Below are 24,885 nucleotides of genomic sequence, written 5' to 3' on the forward strand. Positions count from 1 at the left end.
TCTAAATAATAACTATCTCCGCCTACAAGTACTTCAAATCGAAAAAGGGTGTGAAGACACGAACCTCAAAGAAAAAAGAGCTACACAATACAGCTAGCATTTACCCCAAAAGGTGCAAGGGCATGCTAATAGAGGTGTAGATGGAGAGGTAGCATGGCAGGAAACGAGGATGTCATGAATGTGGAGATGCAAACCTCTAAGTAATTTTTCATATTATATAATATCTTCATTCCTAAAAGACCTGCAAGATTGAACCTAAACTTCACTTCATTTCAGCACGTACACAAAATTAAATTGAACATTAATGAAGAGAAAGAGTTATGTTATTCATAATACAAACTTCACAGAAGAGTAAAACACAATCAAGGAAAACCAGCTGTAAAGGAACGTTCACATGATAAAACACCTACAATTTTCATTCCCTAACAAAATTGATAGAGTTGACGTTCATAGCATATTCCTTAGTGCAAGTGATAACATACAAGCACTCCATCATGGAAGGGAATTACATTCTAACATAATCAGAAGTGGATTTTTGTTACATATCATGGTGGAAAATGTGTTTATAAAAGAAATTTTTTCCATAATATGCAGGGTTTGTTAACTCTCATGTTGAAGAACTTGAACAATAGGAAAAATTTCATCGGTGGCAGGAAAAAGTTCTAGTAATTAAATAAATAGAAAACATTCATTGCCTAGAACCTGCCACAATATGAAATGTAATTTCATTCTCCTCAACAGCAAACAAAAATGTTGTTTGTTTGAGGTCTTTGAAATTCTGACAATGGTTTAATTTTATATTACCATATGCATCATTTGGCTTTTATACCCTTGGGAAGATAGGATTTTAAATCAATCTTCGAACACATTTAAGAAAAAGGTTGCAGAAGGTGCCTTCAATACTTTTCATTGCATCTTTGAAGGAAAGCTCTCTATGTACATGAAATAAGTTAAAGAAAGGTTCTAGAATCTGTAAGGTTAAGGTTGAGGAGATAAATTCATATCCAATCTGCACAATTATGCTGCTTGGATGGAAAAGTTTGGGAACAAAATTCTCAACCACTATCAACCCTAAAACTATTTCCTTTAATCTGATAAAGGAAAAATATGAAATGCATAACTTAGGTTCCTCAAAAGACCTAAAATATGCATTTATTTTCTAAAAGTTAAAGGTTTCTTACTTGCTACTGTTCCATTGTTCATATTCTAGTTTTTTTCTCCTCTACTCTGCTTGCATAGCTTCAAACTCCTCTCGACTCAAAATTGGAGAAGAGTTGTAATTACCCATACCATAATCCATATATTCTCTGAAATTTGCAAATTTTCTCAGTTAGTACAAAATTGAAATGACTCCACAAAGTTAAGAGTAATACTTTGACTCAGAATCATAGATATTCAACAAACAAACTAAGTGTAAAATTTGGCTTCAAAAATCAATTTAGGAATGTGCTTTTTATTCTTGGTTTGGGCATGTATAGGTTTTTATTTTATAGGTCAAACTTGACTAAATATTGCACAACTCAAAGTATGGCCAAGTCTTCCAAGACTGCCTAATACTAGTAAAACTCGTTGATTTAAGATGAGAGTGACTAATTCGACAATGTCTTCAAACTGACCAAGTTATAGTGAGTTTGACTAGGTCTCCTGATCATTACACTTGACTCAACCAGTCAAACTCAGGGATACTCAGAAGACTCGACCAAGTCTCTTAATTATGATCCTACATTGAAAAATCTCATTTGATACATGGTTAAATATATCAATAAACAAAACACCTTACCTTTGAATAGGAGGGACAAAACCTGGCATATATCCCTGTGTTCCCTACATATCCATTGGCATAATTTGTCCATTAAATGGCATGTCAAAAGGACTTGGTCCATAACCCATGTATGGGATACCACCATTACAAGCCATGTAAGCATCTGATCCCCACTGTGCACTAGGCCAACAAGCATTATATGCAGTAGGTGCAACATACAACATCACACTTTAGCTCCAAAATCCTGTGATGCTCTCCACTGCATCTCATTGGTTGTAACAATGATAAAGCACCCAACATGCATCATTTCCAAATATATTCATTTTCTTGTAATTAAGAAAGGAAATTATAGTGAGAATGGAGAATACAAAGGTAAGAAAAATCCAATTACACTTTCCAAAACATCAGTTTCCCAAGCGAAAAGTAATATAAAGATGACTTACTAGTAGAAACTTGTCGAGCTCACTTCTTATACTTCTTTCTTGATGAAAAAAAGCAAAGATTGAAGTGCATGAGCAACACTACTATAGATAAATACCTACTTATTGTGGGTACAATAAATCTAGAAAGAAACAACTCTAAAAGAACCACCCCAATAAACCTAATAAGTAATGATTAGCTAGCTCACCAACAAGAAACTTCTGTTGAACTTCTTCCTCAACCATTGGGGTAGTCTCTTGTGACAGAGGCCCTTTTGTGCTCATAGATTCATGTGTCACCTCAGGTGGAGAAGTTGTCTTTGTAGAGAGGTTTTTCTCTGATGATTGTTGTGGCTGGTTAACAGGTGGCTTCATTTCAGTGATAATTTCCTTCACATTTGGCATGTCAGATCTTGGAGCTGTGTGTGCCTCCTTTGCACATCCTGAAAGAGAAGGAGATGGGACTTTGGACCTGGGACACCTGGCTGACTCCATATATGCAACAAAAAACACTTGGCCCATCAGATACCCATAAGTAGATAACTAATATCAACTTGTTCTCATGCATACTTTTTTGGCTAATTAATATACCTTGAACTTGTAGCAAGTTGCCAGCATTTTTTGCACTGCTGGTGTTGGTCTCCAAAATTCGATTTATGGTATCACGAAGAGTCTTATTTGGCAAGAGATCATCTGCAAGAATGTTTGTTTCTCCACATACACATCTGGACTTTGATATGATATGGTCCCTAATGCCTAAAAAAATGGAAAGGATTTCAGAAGTTTAAACACTCATCTATCAACATGTTCTAAGAAAAAACATAATGCCATTAATCACACAAGCTAGACAAGGAAGTAAGATCTCAATGTATCTGTAATTTATTCTCTGGTCTATCTTACATTTGTCACAGTAGCTATTGAAACAGCATTTGTTGGTCAATACAACATCTTTCATTACTTCCTTGCATAAAGGGAAATGCAATTCAGGTGGCAGTTCACCAACGAAACAGTTAGATGGGAACCCCTCAACTTCCTTGTCAAAAGTAGCTCTACATGAGAAATAATTTTTATCAGCAGCTAATAACTAAGAAACAATGCATAGCCAATTGCACCTGGCACTTTACATTTTCCTTTATGGAGTTTCCAATTAATAGAGGTTTGGTTTAAAGGACTTACTCGTTAGGCCTCAAAATTGCAACTGCCCCGCTTGGCAATGCATAAGAGCCATCAAGAGTAGAAACATGCATTGATTTGGGAATGCTAGTTGGTGGCTTCACCCTTTTGAGGTCAAAATTGGGATCCTTGTTTGTTGGAAAATGTTGGATGAAGTGTCCTAGAGAAAATAAAGAACACAGTGAGAATCCATGTCAAACCAATTAGCCATGCTCTCAATGAACAGTTTGATTGCTAAGCTACGAGACATAAGCAAGATGAACATACATAAACATTACATCTATGACATACATGCCTTGTCATTTTGTTTTCCCCATTCCATGCAATGTATTAGGGTCCTATAACCTATAGGATCATAAGTTGATTACCTGTGAATTTTCATGTATATGATTATTGTAAACAATCTTCCTTTCTACAAGTTATTTCCAAAACAAAATAAAAAGAAAAAATAGAATAAAAGAAACGAAAGGGGACACAAAAAAAGAAATATATATATATATATATATATATATATATATATATATATATATATATATATATATATATATATATATATATATATATATATATATATATATATATATCTGTATGTGAAGAAATGCAAAAAATAAAAAATATGAGAAAATCGAAAAAGAATCAAAATACCCTAAAAATAAGCGAGCAAGTCTAAATGCCACTAAAAAAATGAAAAAATGCATCAGTAATACCTTAAAGTGTTTCAATAATGTGTTTCCAATTAAAATTCCACATTGAAGTTAGATAAATAGGGTTAGTTAGCTTAATCACACCATTTAAGTGTGATTAGGCTTGATTAAGTATAATTAGTTTAGATAAGTGAATGTTTTAACAACACAGTGTAACCATGCTCAAATTACAATAGTTAGAATAAAATTGGTTAACCACACCGTTTAATTGTGGTTTAACTTAGAGTTGATTAGATTAGTTAAAGTTGATTAATTAAACTACACCATTTAATCGTGGTTTAATTGACAATGAAATAAAGTTAATGTAATAAGCCCTCTTTACATGGTTGAAGCACAAATGTATATGGTTTTGAATAAAGTTTAACTTGACGTGACATTTTGTCATTTTGTAAATAAATTTTGCGCAACATTGGATGCTCAAGATCTCACCTGCCCGGATCAATGGCGGGGGATGAGCTTCAGTCCCCCCCACCCCTGTCCCTCCGATGGTTAACTAGGGAGGGGGGTTCAAAAATAGGTTCACTCCTATATTTTCCTCACGACATGTCTGCTCCACATCCATTTCACACCCCCCCCCACCACACCGCCTAATACCATAAACTACCTCTTCTCCCCTCTGAAATCCATCATTACACTCCTACTATTATGACCATTGACTCCACTCTGCTTCCACTCCGTTCACCATCCTCTAGGTAGACATCTCGTCCCCACCTCTGACCTATACCACGTCGCTACGTGTTATCCCCCATATTCAACCATTACGCTTCCGCAAAATCAACCTCCTATCCTCACTTCTCCCCAATACAATGCTGCCACCTAGAACTTCTACCACCTCATTATGAAAATTGTTGAGAAATTAATATCTATCTATTCTCGCGACAATGGACCCGCTCATTCAACAACTAAATTGCAACGATACACAATTTTCCTATATTATTAAATAAACTCGTTTTATCCACCCTCCTTTTATTGTTGTAAGGTAATCATTGTATTATAGTTGTTACCTGCCCAACCTGCAAACCAGAGCTTGTTGCATCACCCTGTTTGTAGAACTTGTCAGTGCAACAGTGATCCAGACCACCACTGTAAGTCGTGCATCCGACCAATTACCAGTCTGCACCTCAGATACCAATTTTCGACCAATTTTCCTAGGTAATTCGAACATCTTGTTTATTTCTCTTCTATCATGGCTCATAAAGGAAAATCTAAATTCACAGAGGACAACCCCCTGCTACCCCCTGTTTTATATTTAGACCACCAACCCCTGGTAGACCAAGAATACAAAATTGTTGAAACCATATGTGAGTTTGACCTGGATGAACTCCACAACTGGTTAAAACATAAATTCATTGACCTAAGTGATGAATTGGGATTGTGGGAATCCTCCCTACCCCAATTAATCTTTCCCCAGAATTACATTCCTTAGTTTGTGTCACGGTGTCAATTCTGATATATTCCCAGTCAGAGGGTAATTGTGGCTCAAAATAACAATATCCTTTTCACCATTACAACTGAATCCATCTATGAAATGCTCCAATTGAAAAATTATGACCCTCTGAAACCATTTTCAGTAGATTTCCTCATGGAATTCTACAAAAACCTAACCTTCCCATAGAGAGCTAAGAAATTTGATACTTTTCTCCTTAAGGATTCCCAATTACCAAAGAAAAAATCCCCTTATTCATCCTCTATGTTCCCTGAGATAACTAAAAAAATTGTTTCTATTGTTTCATGTTTACTGGGCTACCAATTTGACGAGTGGGTTGACGAGGTCACTATTGTTTTTTAATCAGTCTTCCGAGTAGGTGAAAAACCCTCCATCATCAATTACCTTCAATTTATATCAAATGCAATCCATGAAAAATTCATAAAATTCTCCACAAACGAAACCTTCAAATATGCTTCAGTACTTGTTTATTTGTTTCTTTACCATCAGACAGATATGTTTTAGTTTCCTCTAAAAAAATTGGATGAGTAGGGTAAATCCGCAATCATTAATTCACTGGACTTCATTGGTAAGGAAGCACTCCAATGAATTTACTTTCACAAAGTATGTTGATAATTTTTTATACATAGTCTCCTATTTGTCAAACAATGATATTGAACCAAGAATAGGTCCATAAATTAGAAGATTTCTTCATCTAAGTGAACAGACTAAAATAGGAGACTAGTACTTGTACCATAACTACATAGAGATCAAGGTTTATGGCTGTGAATTTCCACCTTACAGATTTCCAAAGTCCATCCCAATGAGTATTTTCTCATTTGAGTACATAACATAAATGATTAATATGGATGAGCTACATTTTGTGCCAGCAAAAAATAAATCATGGTTTAAAAGAAAAACACAGGTGGGCTCATTCATTTACAACAGTATAGCAACAGCCAAATATTCAACAGATGTCCTCTTGAAACAATTGAATTTCATGCTTAGTTTCACCCGATCCTATGATCCCATGGGAATTATTTCAAGGTTAAGAGTATAACAGAAGACTACTCCATACTCATACACCCCGAGGCCGAAGATCGAGAAGTATGTGAACCAAGATCAATGACAGTAAAACACTTTGCAGGAGGCAGAAGAATAGGTACTCTCCACTAGAAAAACATAGACTCCTGCACTACATGAGAAGCATGAAAAGAGACCAAGGGAAGAGGCTTCCCCTACAGCCATAAAAATTCTTGAAAATGAGTTTCAAATCTACAAGAAATGGAAAAATACTACTCCAACAACAAAAGGATACTTTGAAGAGGAAAATGTATAGACAATAGTTTTGACAGGTCTTCATGCTACAAGGATTACTAAGGATATTTTTATGGTATCTCCATCCTCTTCCGGCTCCCAAGATCTAGTAGACACTTCTCAGATAGGAGAATTGGTTCATGACCAAGCTGAATCAAACATATTTGATAAATATAAAGAAATCAAGGATAAAAATTAGCAACTAAAAGCTACAACATATACACATTTTTGGAACCAGACAACCTCCTCACAACATAGGTTACTATCTGCCTTTGACACAAAAAAAGGGGGAAATGAAGATATAATTTCTATAGGCTAAAGTTCCTTTCCCAAAGACCCCTCAAGACTATAATAAAACTAATTTTTCCTTCAACACTGATCAAACTCATCCAATTTATCAAATAGACCTACACAAGCAAACATGAGATATGTTGTACTCTACAATAACTGCATTAGCAATCACAACTTCTAAGCTACAAGCCTCTTTGAATAATATCAAATCTTATCTTAAGTTAGAAAAATTCTCCTCTCTGGCCAAAGATACAAAGGTCAAATCATTAGACAACCTAGTAATCAAACTGGGATATGATCCCAGTGATGTGAAAGTAATAGAAGTGATTGTCAAAAGGAGGAATGTTGATATTGTAGCACTTAAGAAGCAGCTCAAGCTTCCATGCACATAAGAACCACAGACTATGGAAGTTGGGGATATTGAAAAGGAAAAGGAAGATATGTTCATGATCCTAATTGAACAGAGTGGATAGAACAAGGAAATGGAGGTTGAAATGGACAAGTTGCTAAAAGAGAGAAAAAAAACAATAGAATTAGCAACAATTCCATTGAAAATAGTGCCTATTGCATCTACATCAGCAGTAGGGGTATCCACTTTAGCAATGATTACAATTGATGGGTAGTCAATAGATTCTTCAGAGGAAGCTATCAAGGCAATGGATGACCTATCAATTAGGGGACAAGAAATTAAGAAGCTGAAAACTCAGTTGAAGAACCTTCAGGAGTAGAAACTAAAGGTTGACAATGTATACTTGACAAAATTACAGAAAACACACAATTTAACACAACATATTGAGAAATTTCAAAGTGAATCACCAATGGCACAAACATTGACAAAGGCTAAAGAGAGAATATGGGTAGAAGTAAATGAGGTCGTGATAGAAATATGGCCCTCAATTTAGATTATCTTTGAGCAACGAGAGTTAATACAGAGCTCCAAAGAGGTAATTGAAGAGTTGAAAATAGATTTAGGGAAGAATCCTAGTGAAGCCACTACTCTCATTTGGCTTCTGAATTATAAAACAAGGGAAGAATTAGAATAATTAGAAATTATAGATAGGATAGCTACAATTTTGGAAGTGAGGAAGGTCCTTACAAAAAGGAACCTTAGGCTGAAATTGGAGAATAAATGTCACAATATGGAGTCCAGCATTCAAAGATTTCACAAGAAATTTAATGTTATTAATTAGAAGGGACTTCCTGGATTAATAGGAATTGGAGACAAGCTAATCAGTTTAAAAGAGTATCACCAAGAATTGCATCGCAATAAGGGATAAATCAAATTTTTTTAGCATCAAAGGAAGCATCACAGGAAAATATTTCATGGAAGCTTTGGATTTTGATCTGTCTATCAAACATAAGATCAAACACTTATTTTTCATCAAGACTACTTTTAAAAAGTATATTAATGTGGATAAAACTTTCAAAATGTTAGTAAAATTCTCCACTCAAAGTGAAAAAAGATGGGAATAATTGTGTGAATTTCTTGAGTAAGACAATTTTTACCCCAACAATGATGCATCACATTTTCAAGCCGAATCATCAACAAAAACCCCTGAAGATAGTGCCAGAGCATCATAACTACTTCATTTATCTATATTTTTGTTCTATTTTTACAAAAGATTTAGGATATTTTGTAAAGATCTTGAAGTTTTCGCTCAAGATATTTTTTGATATTTTTGTAGAAGTACTTCATAAATCGAAGTACAAATGTTGAAACTTGGATGAAGAAAACACGATATTGATGTAAATTTGTTGACTGAGCTGAAAGTGATCATTTCTTTAATACATAAATCTGGTCCAGGATTCTTGTGTCAGGCGAACCGGTTCTGTTTTTGTTTTTGTAAACTTGTTGTATCTCTGTTTTCCAAATGTTACTCTGATCTATATTGTTTAAAGAAAATGAAAGGCTGGGTTTGTTTAATTACACTCTGCGTTGGATTATAAGCAATATCTATGTTTTCAAACTGAAATTAAATATAGATTTTTTAACTGCTCTATGTTTAATCGAACCTTAAGTTTTTCATCTCTATCACTCCATCAAGCTATGAAGATCCAATAGCCCACCTACCTTGCCCTGTTACATCTGTTTTGATATTTTTGCATATGATCACTCTATGGCCTTTGACTCCATTTGCCCAATGGCCTTTGTTTGCAATTTCAACCAGAAAAATCAAAAAACCAAACTTTGAACCTTACATCTACCCTAAAATCCTAAAGAAACAGAGATAAATATGACAAATATATCCCTCTCTGAGTTTAGAAGGGCTAGCTTCTAAACTTAAAGGTGGTTTTGTGGTTACCTCTGTGATTCTTTTACAATATGGGAAATTACAGAGTGATAACACCCTGCATTATCAATCCATCATAAAATTCCTTTAGACATAAACTATCCATCCAAATCTGAGCTAGCTCCACCAACTTAAAATTAACATTTCTATCTTCATCATCTCTACCAATTATAATACAAAATGAAAACTGGCTGAAGAGTCATCATTCATGGGTTTCTATAGTGTTGGTCAACTATGACCATAACTACAATGAAACAAGTTTTGGCCATCTTTCTATTTGAAAATTTTGATGAAATTTAGATGTGGACAAACCATTTATTTGGATTGGATTCTCTAATTTCTCTATTATTATAAGAATTAACCAGACATAACATGCACTTCAAAGTTCAAACCTTTCAAGTTTCTACCAATATTATGAACTTGTACTTGTACTTTCAACTCGCGAGTAGTTGAAATTACTCTACAAGATTCCAGAATTGGCTTCTTAAAATGTTCAAGCCTTGTACAGATAACACACCCATGCTTCAGAAGTTCACACTGCTTCCCCTTGGTAAGTTGCGAAGGACTGAAACTGAGCAGCTTTAGTGACAAGTGTACAAATTAAAAACGAAATAAATGATGGAAAAGAGATCCAATCACCTATGATATTTTACCATTTTTCCTTGGATATTGACGATATGGTGAAGCATGAGAAATATTAGTGACAACTCGTGGGCATCCATTCTTTGAAGATAATTTCCCATTTAGATATGCACCATTTTTCAACTGTTCATTTCCATTTGCCAATTGTTGTTGATGACTTGAATGTTATACTTGCAATTCTTGATAGTGAAAGGATGAGCTTTCCATGTCTTTCAAATTCAACAAAGGTCTGAGTGCCTCAACAACCTCACTCATCAAAGGCCTAGCTTTTGGATCTCGATTGAGGCAATGGCAAGCCAATTCGGTAGCCTTTTGTGCTCCTTTAATGGAAAATTTACCCTCCAAACAATGTCTATAAGATCATATAACCTTCTTTTCTCACCAAGGTAAGGGCTAGCCCACTCCACCAGATTGTGCTCCCCACCAGGCCTGTTTTTGTCCATGGACCTTCGACTAGTTAACATTTCAAGTAGAACAACACCAAAGCTATAGACATCACTCCTCAATGTCAAATGTCCTAAAAAAAGAGGAATATCAATGGTTTTACATATTTGGATTTCTATAATCAAAGTAATATTTATACTAATTAGCTATTTTATAGGCATAGTTGACTATCTTCAATCTATGCATTGCTTGGAAAGATTCACTACTATGAGAGAATCTCAAACATAAAAAATTAATCAATGTGAAAAAAAAGGACTCCAACATATGCTTCCAGTTTCATGCATTTGGTGAACTGAAGCTTACCATGAGAAAAAGAAAAACCCTTAACAGGGGCATATTAAAAGCAGTCAACGTAAATGAAAATGAATTTTGGCAAGATTATTTAATATTAACCATCCTCTAAACTAATCTTTGCATGGATGCCTACAGAGGTCTTGGATAAAGAGATAATTGAATTTCAGAACCATATGATATGAAAACATGCATTCTTCTCATATAGCACAGTCCAGTAAGAATCATTTATTTTAACTGCCTTTATTCTTAGCTTGTAACTATATGTAATCTACAACATACATTTAACATACAAAATTATACATACTTTTACATGTTCTAATTGAAAATTAACATTCAACAAATTCTCAAATCTAGACTTCATATTTCCTCTTGCAAGTTGCACCTGTCATCCATACTATTTCAAGGTCAACAATCACAATTAGACAAAAAAAAAAACCTTCAGGTTTCCACTGGAAGACAATATTTTATAAACTATTGGGAATGCTCAGAAAAGGGTTATAATTGCTTAAGGTTTTCTTCACACAAAACCTAGTTAAGTTATTTTCCTCCCATGCTAAAAATTTTATTGAGAACCACAACTCTCAAGGCATGGTATATTACAACATATGATGGATGATGGCCTTATAGGGAAGAATCAGTGCTAAAATCACTAACTCTAAAAGACTGCAGATCATCTAATGAACATCTAAGAGTTTAGTTCCACAATGACAACTAAGAGTTGAGTTCCTCAATGACAGCAGATCAATTGACAATAAGACCACAATGTAATTTTTCACTTCTTCTTTTGGGCAAATCATAACAAAAGCAATCCTAGCTTAAGGACCATGTCTATTTCACGAAACTGATAGTTTTTCCTTAGGGGTATCCTTTTTTTACATGATGCTACATACAACCATTTTCTCATATGGGGAAACTTCCTGCCCCATACATGCATATTTCTCTGAAAATATTATTTGCAATAAGAAAAACTTACTCTTTGTTCCTAGTCTCTAAAAGTGCATTTCTTCAATAGTTATATATTTTGAAGTTTCTAAAAAGGAAGATAGAAATAGTGAGTTGGACTCTTGACAATTTGACCACTAGAAAACTCTCAAGTACCATTCAGACACCCATATCTCTATAAAGTACACCAATTTATTAAGAACTAAACCACTTGCTTCCTCCTTTTGAACATAAAACTGTAAACATCACATAGAATATTCTCAGACTATTCTCCAAAATTTTCCCCTTCCTAGACAAGCTATAGGCAAAGGATATAAATCAGTTTAGAAGACTTTTTGGGTGGTGAACGTGGTCCACACTTGAGAAAGGGAGGGTTACCTTGTTTCCTATGTTGGGAGGCCATGGTTTGTACCTTGATAAATGTCATCAACCTCTGCCAAGGAATCTTGAGAATTACCACTAATAAAACAAGGACTAGATTTAGGTTTGTGGATTTTTTTCCTACCTTTTTAATTGACCACACCAAAACATCTAAAAAGGGTTGGTTTTTACCAAAAATCAATGTGTATTGACTAGAATTGAAATTTTATTAAAAGGTTCAAGATTTTCTAGAAAATTTAGCTTAAGTCTTTGCAGTAAAAAATTCATATGTTTTTCACTATTCTCAATCTTTTTCTAGGCAACATGTCTATAGAGTTTTTAATCCAAAGTGCATTTGGACTATTGACTCCTCAACACTCTAATTATCTTATATAATTGTGCTTATTATGGCAATGAAGACTAGTGTGCCATGTACCATGAGTAAAATTCCTCTTGAAGGGTACTCACCTACTCACTTTGCACAATCTAGAGCTTCAAGTGATTGTTGACCTTAATAGGGGATAGGCTGAGAAATGAAATAGTACCAGGAAAAGTGTAGGAATTGGCTCTCCACTAGGGTCCCAAAGATCACCTTAGTTCAACATTTTTCTAGATGTCCCACTAGACATCTCTGAACCAATGTCCTGGAGAACCCATACAGGGAAATGATGGATGGGAGCCACTGTGACTGTCAAGGGAATAGGGAATATAATTGCAAATTTTCTGCTATGAAATGCATCCTAGGGAACCCAAAAAATGATTTGGCTTGAATTTCTTCTCAAAGGAACATGCAGATTATGGAGAAAACTTTAAAGAATAACTCCATGTTTGGAGAATTCATAGGGGAGAGTCTACAACCAGTTTAATTTAGTTTTTCTCAGTTACTCGTTGCATCATATAAGACCCACTTACCCATTATCAATAACTGCAGCTAGAAACCTATGAAAATATCTCAGGTCTCTGTCATAGATCTAAAATTGAATTATAATCTTCTCCTACTATTGCATCTAGTGACCCACACAATATGCCCATGGTTCCATAACTGTGACATGTTCAACATCCTAGTATCTTCTTGCATCAAGTTTCCATATCTTTCTTATTCCTATTATTGCAGAATCCACTACTAAATTCACAGGTTTACACAACACATTGATTAAACATATAAGATGTTCCCATTACTTTCAACCACATACTTCAAAACTGTTGTAAATAAAACCCCTCTAAATTCATGGCTAGGAACCCTGTACTGGCATCATTACATGATAAAATTAGCAATAAGTAGGGTGAGTATTAATTGATTTTTAATATCTCTGTCAAATGAACCCCAAAGAATCAGTAGTGTCCATACTGTGACCCAACAAACCAGATCCTTTCAAGTTGAACCTATAAATACATTATTAATTTATTTATTTATGAACAAATACTATTAGTTGCTATACTCAATGTACCAGCTTCACCAAAAGCATCAAATATATTTTAACTATAATCTTAATACAATCATCATGAAGCTAAAATTTTATATTCAAGGTTGTTTTTAAACAATTTGGTTTTTTCACCCTAGTTTGTCTAGGCCTTGGAGAAATACACATCACTTTCCACCCTCAATAGGATGCATACTCAGGATAACCTATCATGAGAATAAATCAAGTGAAATTATGCAGACAATTTCTAATAGTTTTTAGAGCTAATGAGATTGAACACAAGTTAACTTGGAACTTATAAGTTATAAGCTATCAAGAATGCTCACCAGTCATTACATACTCAAGAGCTGCATAGTCATAAGTTCCCATGACTTGAGTAGAAAAATGAGTTTTGTCTCCTTCAGGTCCATATTTTTCTAGACCAAAGTCAGAAAGTTTGGCATTGTATTCCTGCATGAGGTACACAAACCTTTAGTCATACAAAGAACTCATTACAGTTCATAGTCTCTTAGTAACCAAAGACTTATAATTCATATTGTGGTAATGCTTAGTAATTTAAGTTATTTGTCCGCCTGACACTTTCTCAAGATATTTATAGTGAGGATCTGGGTAGTGAAATGGACTACCTGGTCTTGTAGGGATAGAATTGAGTATCCTCGTGACTTCTTCATGAGACCATACTCCTTTTTCATTTTATCAGCTAGCTCCTTTTCCCCTTATTTCCCTACAAATTCCTTGGCAGGGTCCTCTCCCTTGTGGGGCGACCTCGTTACCCTGTGGATCGACATATATGTTATTGGAATAGGCTACCCTAGCCATATAAACCCATCGTGCATCAGTGCAAGGAGCTAGCACACAATCACCATATTGATAGGATATTAGTGGCAGTGTGGTACTAATAGAATATTCAATAGCCCTAATAGCTCAACATCGTAGACCCGCATCATAGTTTCTAACTAGGTAACTCTTGTGTCCTCATAGTATATCTTCGTCATATAATTATGGGTCACCATATGCAGAAATTTGTCCTAATCTGTGATGTCCCAATCCTCCAATTTCAACAATGGGATACACACAAGCTTAGGGTCTTCAAATGTGACCTACTCAAGCAGCAGGGGAGTGGATACCCCGAATTTTCCCGAATCAGGGTCCTTGGTAACTTTGGTTTCTCCCTTTCACGGAAGGATGTATTTAGGTAGCATAGAGATAAGATCGATACCCTCGGCATTGACCTCTTTGATTCATTGGCACTCTTCTCCCTATAAATCCACTTCTTTCTCTGGTTGCTTTTCCTTTTTCTGCTCGGGTTGTGGCTCTGTATACTTCCTTGGTGAGATTCACACTAGTACGAGCTTCTTTTTCTTTTCTTTCATGGTTGGTTACTTTTCTTTCATAGAGCACTACTTATCTTTTGTCATTGTTTGTTTCAATCTATGCAACCACGACACTATAGGAACAACAGGCGTAGTCTCCATACTAGGTTCTTTGGGACATGAAACGTCAAATATAGTGGCTTCTGAACTGAGGGCTTTGATGGGGTTAGTGCAATCATCCTTTCAATAAATAGCTCTCGGGTTGCTGGAGAACAGTTTGTAAATGAGGGGTGCGCCAAAAATTCTTCCTTGAACGCTCTACTCATATCTGTCAGACAAAAAAATGCTCAAGAAATTCCTAGAATGCAAAGTGTTCTCAGTTGGAATGGTATGCACAATTTATAGGGGGATTTGAATTCAAATCCAACCATTCCCCCCAAAATTTGATAATAAATGTGGCTTTGGGAGTAGATCCTCAAATATTTTTGCCTTAATTTGTGCCTCCCCTTTTCTCTTAACCGCTTTTTGGCTGTCAAATCATGAATAGTAACTCTAGTAGTCAATTTCCTATTGGGTTTCCCAATACCCTCCTTCATAACACAACGTCTTGAGCACAACTTTAACTAGTGCACCCTAATCAGTTTTCGCATAGCATGTTCGTTGCCTTGTCATCCAAACTGGGTAGTGTAGTTTATAGTCCCGCACTCCCTTGAAACTACCTGGAGCACTAAGACTATCCAACTACCATATAACCATTGCGTAGGATCCCCCGTATACAACTTCAATCTACTTCCATTCACTTTTCTTGGGAAGGGATCCCCATTCAGCTTCGCGAGCTGAACTGCACCACCAACGATAATTTCCTTGACAATATATGGTCGTAACCAATGCATCTGGAATTCACCCAGAAATTTAGTGAACTTATTATCATATAACAACACAAGATCATTTATCTTAAATGTGTGAAGCTTGATATGGTGATCATGCCATGTTTTTTTGCCTTCCTTCTGTACTTGTTGGTGGAATCTTGCAACAAATTGACCCTCCTCTAACTCCATGAGCTATGCAAGCCGCTCTTCAAAGACATCGTGATCCGCCATATTTGTCGAAGCTATTATGCGTAGACTAGGCATAATGTATTCCATAGACATTACGGCTTCGAACCCATAGACTAATATGAATGATGTTTTCCCTGTCATCTTCTTAGATATTATCATATAAGCCTATAGCACCGTAAGTACATGCACATCCTAATCATTCCACTGTGTGCTACAGATCTTTATCAGGGCATTCTCCAAAATTTTGTTAAAAGCTTTGATAATTCCATTTGCCTATGGGTGGTATGGCGTACTCTTCTGATGATAGACCGGAATTCCTCTGTGAGCGCGCTAATTGTTTCATCAAAAAATTTCATACCCCTATCACTCCTCAAAACCTTCAGGAAACCAAACCTCGTTAATAAATCTTCAAACAAGAATTTTACTGTCGTAGCCCCTGTCTAGTCCTTTACTCGTTGTGCTTCAACCCATCTGGTCAACAAGCAACCCTAGATCAGAGTTCACGTAGATCTACTTAATTTGTTAGAAAACATAAGAGAAATGGCCTAAATCTTCGCGGAAGTGGCTAAGCATTCATTTCATAAAATATTAAGATAGATTCAAGACATTCACGTAGCATTTCATCATTATTCCATAAAACATGTCAATCATCAGTAGAATATAACGTAAACAGATACAAACGGAAAAACTCAGTAATTCTTCGAAAGACTGTGTTTATTGATCTTCAATTTACTAATTACAGACTCTTCTTACCCTGTGCACATAGCTGTAGGGGTCCATGCACTTATCTGAGGACTCTACCCAAGCCTCCTGCAAACTCAGTTGCAGGATCATTCCCTTTTCTACCTAAGCGCAGGAAGCAAAGCCTTCCTACCTTATCTCTTCCCCAAGGCAAAGAAAACTCATCAATGTACCCAATTCTCTATCTTGACTTTTTCTCTAAGACTTGCTAGGACTCAACTATTTATAGATTTCCTAATACAATACCATGGCCTTAGCTCATGGGTGATTCTTCAAAACCGACCAAAAAAAAGGGGCTAAGGCCACTTTGACTCTATCTATCTTCACGCTTTGTATCCACATTTTGCTGAGACTTTACATCTTTTACAAAATTATTTAAAAAAATGACTAAGTTTAATTCAATTCTACCCCTGGGGACCTCGCCCCGATAGGCCCTCAACACAAAGATCGTGACTCTCCCTCGAGTCACTGCGCTGGTTGTTCCACTTTCTGGCAAAGTTTGCTAAATGCCTTGGTCAATGCCAAAAGCTCTAGGGTACTATTTTCTGCTACTTTTTGTACTTCCTAGACCAGCTTCTCTTTGGTTGGCCCCTCTACTGCTAGTTGCATAGTCCTCTATGTCTATTGATAGCCGTTAGCTTCTCATGAATGTTCTGTGAAAACTGACATGCTTCCTCTATCCAAGGCTCAAGCCGAGCTCTGAGCAAGGACTACTTTTTATAAAACTCCTAGATCTGTATCAATTTTTCCTTGCCCTCTTGCAAGCATGCGAAGTGCTAGACTGGTGCCAATGTTGGCGCTGTCATGCTAATATCATCATATTGTTGTTGCGCTTCCCTAATTTCTCTGTTCAACTCTTATAGCGTAGCATCCTCCTATAGTGTATCCTATTGGCCCATTTCCTAACTGAAAAATTGGTCGCAACCTTGAATTAGGACATCTAGTTGAGCCGTGAATTCTTTTATCACTGTATCTCTTTATTTCCGAACCTCTGATAGTGTGGTCAGCTGCAACTTCAACTACAACTCATCTATTTGCATCTGAATATCAAAAGTCACCTCATTAACCTTTTCCTTTAATACACACACTACAGAAGCCAATTTCCTTACTTTAGCTAAAGCCTTTGCATCATCGTATATATTCATCTCAGGTACAGACTTGCAGGCCTGCTCAATAGCTGTGACTAGGTTCTAGTGCTGAGTCCACAATTTCTCTTGTTCCTTCAATGCTTAATTTTTTTCTACGAATAGTTGCTCGTATTTTACTTTAAAGTCATTGACGAAAGTGAGCACACGCTGTTCTCTGATCTTCAACTCATCTGATACCCCTTTATGTAGCGTGTGAAAAGACTCAACTGGCATTGCAGCAAGGTTTAGTCCCATATCTTTCACTATGTGGAGCAACAAATGATCCTTGTATGGTTCCATGCAGACTAACCCCTCTAGTAAGGGAAAAACTCTAAGATCCAGAGCCCATTCAATCTCTGTGACTGCACTACTTCCTGGTGTTAGGGTCTCTTGCGCGCCACTCGCCTTGTCGACATCCACCTCAATTTTATTTGCCTAGATTTGCAGCTCATGCATATCCTTCTGGACACTTCCTAGCATCTACATGTATTGCTTCTCAAATTGTTACAAAACTTCTGTTTTTGTGTCCTGGTCTTGTCGCGGATCTCATTGAGATCGCCTTCTGTCAGTACCATGGGATCTATATGTGTCTGCTTGTCAGACTTATGATTCTTCCTCTGGCTAGATGTTTATTACTCTCTGCATTTCTTCAGAATGAAAAGATTAGTCTTCTCCTCAACGCCTCCTCCTCCATGCTCTGAAAGGTTCTTTTTCGTCAATGCGGTGTGTAGCAGACTTCTCACTCTCCTCAACATCCTTCCATTCCTTCTCTTCTCTCTCTATAGCAGCATGCTCTTCCTCTATTTGGGCCTTTTTAGCAGCTGCCTTAGTAGCCTCCTTTTTCTTTTGCTCAACCAATGTGTGCGCAACTTTTTTAGCGGCTTCCTTCCGCTTCTATGTTGTATATTTCTATGTGCCTTTACTGATTGCTACCTCCAGCATTATAGGATTACGCCACTCTAGTGGCCAATATCTGACAACTTCCTGCACATCTGTCTCAAACACTAAATAAGGAAGTACATGCCACGTTCCTTCGGGGTCCTTTCGTGCACAGATTGAGACATTGTGAAAATCAGCCTTGAACTCTGTGTAGACTATTAATTGCCCAAACAACGTCAGGGATAACCTCGGCCATTGATTGATAACTCACCTACTTGAACACCTACGCGTATTAATCCAACAACAACTTTTTATGAAGAATAAGGCCCATGATCTCAATACAGAGGGAGGGCGAGACATTGCAACAATGGGAAGGTGAGGAATTCATGCAGCAACGGAAGGTGGGCGAGGGACCCTAATGCCACAGCCTAAGATTAGAGGATGGGCGGCTTTTCAATGAAAGCCTCCGCCCACCGGAAAGAACCATCCGAAGGACCATTAACATGAGGACCTAGAAAATCTTTATTTCCTTTATGTGGGTTGCATCCTATGTGGCTCAGACCGAGGCAAACCTCGCGGCCTCAGTCAATTCTTCATTGTGCGGAGGAAATTGGTTATTCTCCGGTTACCTCCATGTAACTAATACAATAGATAATAGCATCCAAGCATAATGAAATGGCTTGCTATCTTCTTGAGCTTCTTTGTAGTTCATGAGGAACTCCTGGCAGAGATACCGCGACCAATTAAATTGCAAGCCCTTCGCGCACTCTGCAGCAAGTGATACAACTGGTGCCAGAACTTTGTCCGCATGGAACTTTCTCATGACCTTTCCTACGAGGATCTAGGTAGTGAACTGGACTACCTAGTCTTTTATGGATAGATTTGATTATCATCATGACTTCTTCACGACACCATACTCCTTTTTCATTTTATCAGCTAGCTCCTTTTCCCCTGTTTTTCCTGCAAATTCCTTGGCAGGGTCTGCTCCTTTGTTGGGCAACCTCATTACCCTGTGGATCAAAATATATGTTATTGGAATAGGCTGCCCTAGCCATAGAATCCCATCGTGCACCAGCAAGATGAGCTGGTGCACACAAACCATATTGATAGGAGAGTGGTGGTAGTGCGGTACTAATAGCACATTTAGCAGCTCAAATTGCTCAACACCGCAAACCCACTTCATAGGTTCTAACGCGTTAACTCCTGTGTCATCATAGTATATCTTTGCCATACACTTATGGGTCGCCATATGCAGAAATTGGTCTTGATCTACGATGTCCCAATCCTCCAATTTCAATAGCAGGATACGCACAAGCTTAGGGCTTTCAAATGTGACCTCCTCCGGTAGCAGGGGAGTGGATAACCCGAATTTTCCTGAATCAGGGTCCTTGGTCACTTTAGTTTTTCCCTTTCTGAGAGGGATGTATTTAGGTAGTGTAGAGATAGGCTCGATTCCCTCGGCATCGACCTCTTCAATGCCTTAGTACTCCTCTTCCTTTGGTTGTTTGTCCTTTTTCTTCTTGGGTTGTGGCTCTATATGCTTCCTTGGTGAGATTCAGGCTGCTACCGCCTTCTTTTGTTTTTCTTTCGTCGTTGGTTTCCTTTTTTTCATAGTGGGCTGCTTATCTTTTGTTACCATTTGTTTTGGCCTAGGCGACCTCAGGACTGTGGGCACAATAGGCATAATCTCCATAGTAGGTTCTTCAGGACCTAGCGTGTCAGATATAGTGGTTTCTAAACTAAGGGATTTGTCAGGGTTAGTGGCAATCATCCTTCCAATAAATAGCTCTCTGGCTTCTAGAGAACAATTCACAAATGAGGAGCGTGTCATAAATTCTTCCCAGGCCACTTTACTCATATGCATTAGACAACAAAATGCTCCAACAATTCTTAGAATGCAAAGTGTTCTCTGTTGGACTAGTATGCGCAATTTATAGGGGGATTTGAATTCAAATACCACCGCCCCCCCCCCCCCCCCCCCCCCCCCCCCCCCCCCCCCCAAAATCTGATAATAAATGTGGCTTTGGCTGTAGATCTTCAAATATTTCTACCTTAATTTTTGTCTCCCTGCTCCTCTTAACAATCTTCTGGCCATCAAATCATGAATAGTAACTCCAACGTTCATTTTTCTACTGGGCTATGTGGCACCATCCTTCATAGCACAACATCCTAAGCACAACTTCAATTGGTGCACCCTAATTAGTTTTTGCACAACCTGCTCGCTGGCTTGTCCTCCAAACTTGGAAGTGTAGTTTATAGACCAATGCTCCCTCGCAATTGCCTCGAACACTAAGACTATCCTGCTGCCATATAGTCATTGCACAGGATCCCCCTTATACAACTTCAATTTGGTCCCATTCACTTTCCCAGGAAGGGCTCTCAATTCAAATTCATGAGCTGAGCTGCACCACCATTTGTAATTTCCTTGACAATATATGGTCCTAACCAATGCATCTGGAGTTTACCTGGAAATTTAGTGAACATACTATCACATAACAACACAAGATCATTTATCTGAAATGCGTGAAGCTTGATATGGTGATCATGCCATGCTTTTTCACATTACTTCTATACTTGTTGGTGGAATCTTGCCAAAAATCGATCCTTCCCTAGCTCCATGAGATGCGTGAGTTACTCTTCCAAGGCCTCGCAATCTTCCATTTTCGTCAAAGCTACTATGTGTAGACTAGGAACAATGTATTCCATAGGAATTATCGCTTCGACCCCATTAACTAATATAAACGGTGTTTTTCCCTGTAAGCTTCTTACATGTTGTCCTATAGGCCCATAGCATCGCAGGTACATGCACATCCCAATTATTCCGCTGCACATTACAAATCTTTTTCAGCGTGTTCTCTAAAATTTTGTTAAAAGCTTTAACAGTTTCGTTTTCCTGTGGGTGGTATGATGTACTCTTCTCATGGTAGACCTAAAATTCCTCTGTCAGTGTGATAATTATTTCATTCAAAAAGTGCATACCCTTGTCACTCCTCAAAACCTTCAAGAATCCAAACCTCATTAAGACATGTTCAAACAAGAATTTTGTTGTCATAACCCTTGTGCAGTCCTTTACTGGCTGTACTTCTGCCCATCTGGTCAAATATTTCGTCACAGTGATAATGTAGCGCGCGCTTGTTTTCTTTCGAAGGGGCTGAATTGGCCCAAAAAAATTGATCACCCACTTCTCAAATGCCTTTAGAGATACCTCAGGATGTAGCGATAAATCATCGCTTTGTGATGGTCTTCCATTCCTTTGAAATGTATTGCACACCTTACAATACACTTTGGATTCCTTGTGCAATGATGGCATCCATAATCTTGCATGCAAAATTTTATGCACGGTTACTTTTTTGGCATAATGGCCTCCCATAGCTCCCCCATGAGCTTTGGAGAGAATACTATCACGCTTAAAGTCTACCACATATCTCCATAATATCTCACCTACACCCATTTTGTATAGATGTCCCACAATTACTGAAAAATCGACTTGTATATCCTTCATGTGCCATCCCTATAGTTAAGAAGTGAATAATAGAAGAAAAATGGTTATCAGCTACACGTACCACAAAGTGCTACGCATTGGGAAACCCTTCCTCCAAATTACTGCGTTCTTTGCCTGTTTTAATTCACAACAGATGGTTAGGTCCAGCATTCAACCTCCCCAGCGTGACAATGACTTCAAAGTCATACTCCTAAAATCATAACAACCATATGCAAATATTTCCACCTGACATAGGCGTGTTGACCACCTATTTTAAGGCAGAATGATCTGTATACATCTTGAAATGTCATCCCAATAGATAATACCCAAATTTTTGCAGTGCATAGGCCATGGCCAACCCTTCGTGTTCAGTGGTTGAATAATTTTTCTCGGCCTTTGATAACTTCCTACTAGCGAAAGCTATGGGGTGGTCTATTTCTCCCTCGCCTACCTGTGTGAGAATGACACCCAACACAATGCAAAGCATCCACATGTACATGAAACTCCTTTTTCTAATCGAGAAATACCAAGATTGGCACAGTTAGCATTTTTTCCTTCTACACATTTAAGTTATGCTAACATTCTTCATCCCAACAAAATGTCGCATCCTTCTTTAGCAGTTTCTCCATGGGTGTGTAATTTGAGCATAATCTTTGATCAATTTTCTATAGTATCCCATGTGTCCCAGCATCATGCGTAGCTACTTGATGTTCCTAGGGGCTTCCAAGTTCACAATCACCACAATATTTTCAAGTTCCACAATCAATCCTTGTGTGCACACAACATGACCCAGCAAGATCCCAAAAGGAACACAAAATATACATTATTTCAAATTCAACGATATCTTGTATCTTCCACATGTACCCAACATAAGGTAGAGGCTTGCTACATGGCGCTTCACCAAGACAAACATCGTCCAGTCATCAAAGTACACTTCCAAGAACTTATGAATTCTTTGAATGCTGCTATGAAAACACGAGAAAATATTGTAGGTGCATTCTTGAAGCCAAATGGCATAACAGTGTATTGAAAGCAACCCCACTCTATCATGATTTTCTTCTATCCTCTGGGGCTAACTTCATTTGATGATACTCGGAAAATTTGTCAATAAAGGAATAAGACTCCTGTCCTCTGACATTCTCTAACACCTCATTTGCAAATGGTGTTGAAAATGGATCATGAAAACATCAATCATTGAGCTTTTGCAAATCTACGCAAATCCTTATTTCACCCTCTTGTTTGTTCTCTCGGAACACCATCGGGCTCACCCAATTATACTCTTTAGTAGGTTCGATAATGCCTACCTCCAGGATTTTATCCAGATCTTGGCAAACCTCTTCCTTATACTTAGATTTAAGGCGATAAGGCCTCTGTTTAGCAGGCTTCACGTCCGACTTCAATGTGATCTTCATAATGACCAAATCACCAATTGTACCCTTTAAATCCCAAAGCATAGTGGGTAAGAGATCCTGGTATTTGTGCAGTAATTCAACAACTTATTCTACTGTAGTGTCATCCCAATAGTCTCCAATCTTGGCAAACTTCAGTTCTTCTTCAGTGCCAATGTTTACTTGCTTCATTTTCAAAGGTGCGAAGATGTTTGGGTTCTCTACTTGTGGGCCTTCGACTTCGCGACGCCCTTCTGTCTCCAGAATATTGATATTCCTTGGGTCTTCCTCCTCCTCTTCACCAGTCACATTATAACATTCCATGAAATGGCACAACTGGGTGCTCCAATCTGGTTGGTTCCATTCCATAGGTTCCTTTGATGTTCTAAAGATAACCACTTTAATCTCTTGAAGTGATTTTTCAATGCTTGCAAATTCATTGTCGAAGTTGAAATTCAATAAGAAACTTTCCTTCAATACATCCCATTTCGTAGTGATGAGGTAGAGCTCTGCATTGAGGTACCAGTTAATGGGGATCGTATCCAAGGTATGAAAAAATATGTGTACCCACTCTTCGTGTGGTTTTGTCCCTAATGCCTTAGTCCACTTCGCCAGTTGGTCACACGGATCATCCTTCCCATTATACTTTTCAGTTATTCTAGTATTAGCATGTCCAAATCATAGCTTCATCTTTATTTTGTAATCCTGCTATCCAGTAAAACTATCCTCATGCATACCCCACCATCATGGTGGCATAGCACGCAACACCAACTCCAACGCTTGGAAGTGGTGGTCCTCAGGGACCTAACTTTAAAATTCATCTAAAAACATATCTATGTCAGTGAACCCATCATAATATGGTAACTTTCTTACCTCCGACGAACCACAGTGCAGTGACTTTGTCATCATACTGCATCGCAATGTAGAAACTTCATGTAAGCGATTCTGGCAATCCTCTAATTCCCTGTCTAAATCAGAAGTGTAGGAACTTTCCCAGTCCCATGCAATCCACCCGTCTATTGTTGAATTGATCCAATCCTGATCTGGCGCTATTATCTTGTATATTTAATCCATCTCATCGTCACTTTCCACATAATTCCGGACTGGTTAAGTATAGCACTCCCCTTCTACAGGATCTTCTGGTGCTATAACCCTAAGCGACTTTCTTTCAAACGACATTGTACTCTTATTTAGATTAATGACCCCAGTCATATTAATAGCCCAATCGATTCCTAGGAGCACGAGGTAGGTATTACTATCATCGACAATTTCTATAAGTTAAAAGTGCACTATTGAACTCGCACCATCAATATCAACCATTAATCCATATAAGCGTCCCATGGGGATGATTTTCTACTGATTCACCTTCCTAAGCCGATTCAAAGACCACTGCAGTGTAGGCCTCCCCATCA

At 37.6% G+C, this 24,885-nt stretch overlaps 1 pseudogene; it reads right to left on the reverse strand.

The window, feature by feature from the left end:
• Nucleotides 1-1,177: 1,177 nt before the first annotated feature.
• Nucleotides 1,178-23,497, reverse strand: LOC149158228 (E3 ubiquitin ligase PQT3-like; annotated as a pseudogene).
• Between the last annotated feature and the right edge of the window lie 1,388 nt (nt 23,498-24,885).

Source organism: Pinus tabuliformis, chromosome 5_2 (genome assembly GCF_031772625.1).
Source record: "Pinus tabuliformis cultivar Carrire ecotype Pingquan chromosome 5_2, CPIR1, whole genome shotgun sequence".
Classification (NCBI taxonomy): domain Eukaryota; kingdom Viridiplantae; phylum Streptophyta; class Pinopsida; order Pinales; family Pinaceae; genus Pinus; species Pinus tabuliformis.